Raw genomic sequence first — 2,662 nt, forward strand, 5'->3', positions numbered from 1 at the left:
GACGGCCCTGCAGCAGACCCAGCAGACGACGCTGGAGGAACTAACGGCGGCGAGGATCACCGACAGTGCCCTCCTTCACCAGGGTCGGCGGGCCGGCGCCGGGGACCGGAGCGGCACCAGGTCCCCCCAAGGTCCAGTACCACCGCCCCCAGGACCTCCGGACCGCCGTCGGACAGGCCGAGGACCATCTCTCCCTCCCACCGCGGGGGCCACAACGACCAACCCCGGCCCCGCGGCAAGGGGGGGGGGGGCCAACGCCCAGGAGGAGCCGGGGGAGCAGAAGGAGAGAGGCCGGCGCCCGCCCCGAGGACGAGATGGCAGGGGCGCACCCAGCCGGAACCGACCCCGGCCCCACAGGGAGCACCTCGAGCGACAGGGGGGGTGGGTTGGCGGTGCGGACGGCCGGGCCACGTGCAGGCCTAGTGTCGGGCGATGGACGTGGGACGGGTCGTCCGCATCGGCGACATACCGGGCCCTCCCCCCGGACCAGGAGCGGCGTATCGTATTCCGGTAAGGATACAACATGATACGCACCAGGCATTCCTGGATTCGGGCTGCATGCAGTCCATGATCCAGGAGCGCCTGGTTCGGCCGGGGGCATTGTTGAAGGCATCGAGGGTGCGGGTGAGGTGTGTGCATGGGGACATTCACGAATATCCGGTGGTCGCTATCGAAATTCATTTTGAGGGGAAAAACCATAGAGTACAGGCGGCGGTTAGCCCACGCCTCACGCATCCCCTGATTCTAGGTGTGGATTGGGAGGGGTTTCCTCAAGCGGTAAAGAGGGCTACCGGGATGCGTGCACGACAGCTAGGGAGGTGTGTGGCGTGTAATGTGCTCTGTGCCGAGGCGGCGCCTCGCGGCACTGCCGGGGAGCCGGAGCCGGCGGGGGCGCCTCACCCCGAGACTTCCTCGCCGAACTATCCGCTGCTAGGCGACTTCCCCCTCGAGCAGTCTCGTGACGAGACCCTCAGATCAGCCTTTGACCAAGTGATAGCAATTGATGGTACTTTGATACGGCCAGACACAGTGCGCGCCCACCCCTATTTTGCGATTATCAGCGACAGGTTATATCGAGTAAGTCGTGACTCACATAGTCAGGAGGAAGTAACCCAGTTGCTGGTTCCCCGCAGCCGCCGCGAAATGGTCTTCCAGGCGGCTCATTTCAACCCCATGGCGGGCCATCTAGGGTATGACAAAACACTGCACCGTATAATGGCTCGATTTTATTGGCCGGGGATTCGGGCAGAGGTGCGTAGGTCAACAAACCAGATGGGACTATACGGTTCTGTGTGGATTATAGACGGGTTAATGCGGTCTCCAAGTTCGATGCCTATCCGATGCCCCGGGTCGACGAGCTCTTGGACCGGCTTGGTACGGCCAGGTACTTCACGACATTGGATTGCACGAAGGGATACTGGCAGATTCCACTCTCGCCGGTGTCCCGGGAGAAAACGGCATTCTCCACTCCGCTCGGGTTATTCCAGTTCACCGTGCTCCCTTTCGGGTTGTTCGGAGCCCCAGCCACTTTTCAGCGCCTCATGGACCGTATTCTGCGGCCGCACGCCGCCTATGCTGCGGCCTACCTAGATGACATTGTCATTCACAGTGACACCTGGCCGCAGCATGTGCGGAGTGTGGCTGCTGTTCTGCGGTCCCTGAGGCAGGCGGGGCTGACGGCCAACCCGAAAAAGTGCGTGATCGGGCGGAGGGAGATCCGGTATCTGGGGTACCACTTGGGACGGGGGGAGGTGCGGCCGCAGATTGAAAAGACTGCGGCCATCGCCGCCTCTCCCCGGCCCAAGACAAAGAAGGAGGTGAGGGCCTTCCTGGGGCTGGCGGGATATTACCGCCAGTTCGTACCAGGGTTTTCGGAGCTGGCCAGTCCCTTGACGGACCTCACCCGGAAGGGTGCCCCGGATCCGGTCCAATGGTCGGGCCAGTGCCAGGGGTCGTTCGAGGCCCTTAAGGGGGCTCTTTGTGGAGAAACGGTCCTGTATGCGCCTGATTTTAACCTCCCTTTCTCCCTACAGACGGACGCGTCGGATAGAGGGCTGGGAGCAGTACTGACCCAGCGCGTGGAGGGGGCCGACCGGCCGGTGCTGTACCTGAGCCGCAAGCTGTCGGAGAGGGAGGGCCGGTACAGCACCGTGGAGAAGGAGTGCCTGGCCATCAAGTGGGCGGTCGGCACCCTCCGCTACTACCTGCTGGGTCGCGCCTTCACCCTCTACTCCGACCATGCCCCCCTCCAGTGGCTCCACCGCATGAAGGATGTGAACGCGAGGATCACCCGGTGGTACCTCGCGTTGCAGCCCTTCAACTTTTCCGTCGTGCACAGACCGGGTGCACAGATGGTCGTGGCAGACTTCCTCTCCCGGGCAGGGGGGGGGGGAGTAGGTCGTCGGCCGTCGGTTCCCCGGCCTGTGTCGGGCGGTGGGGGTATGTGGGGGGACATGCAGCGTTCGGCCTGTAGAGGGAGCTACAGGACCGTGGCCGGGGTTGTGTCGGCGAGACTTTTGTTGCACACCTGCTGCGAATTAAGTCTCGCCGGCGAATGTTTAAGATGTGTGTGCTTCTGCCATTTCAGAAGGCGAGGTGGGCTCGGAACGACAGGAGTGGCTTCCGAGACAGACGGCTGAAAAGCCGCTAGAACTTTGAAACG

The sequence above is a fragment of the Argentina silus genome (assembly GCF_951799395.1).
Source record: "Argentina silus genome assembly, chromosome: 1".
Lineage (NCBI taxonomy): Eukaryota > Metazoa > Chordata > Actinopteri > Argentiniformes > Argentinidae > Argentina > Argentina silus.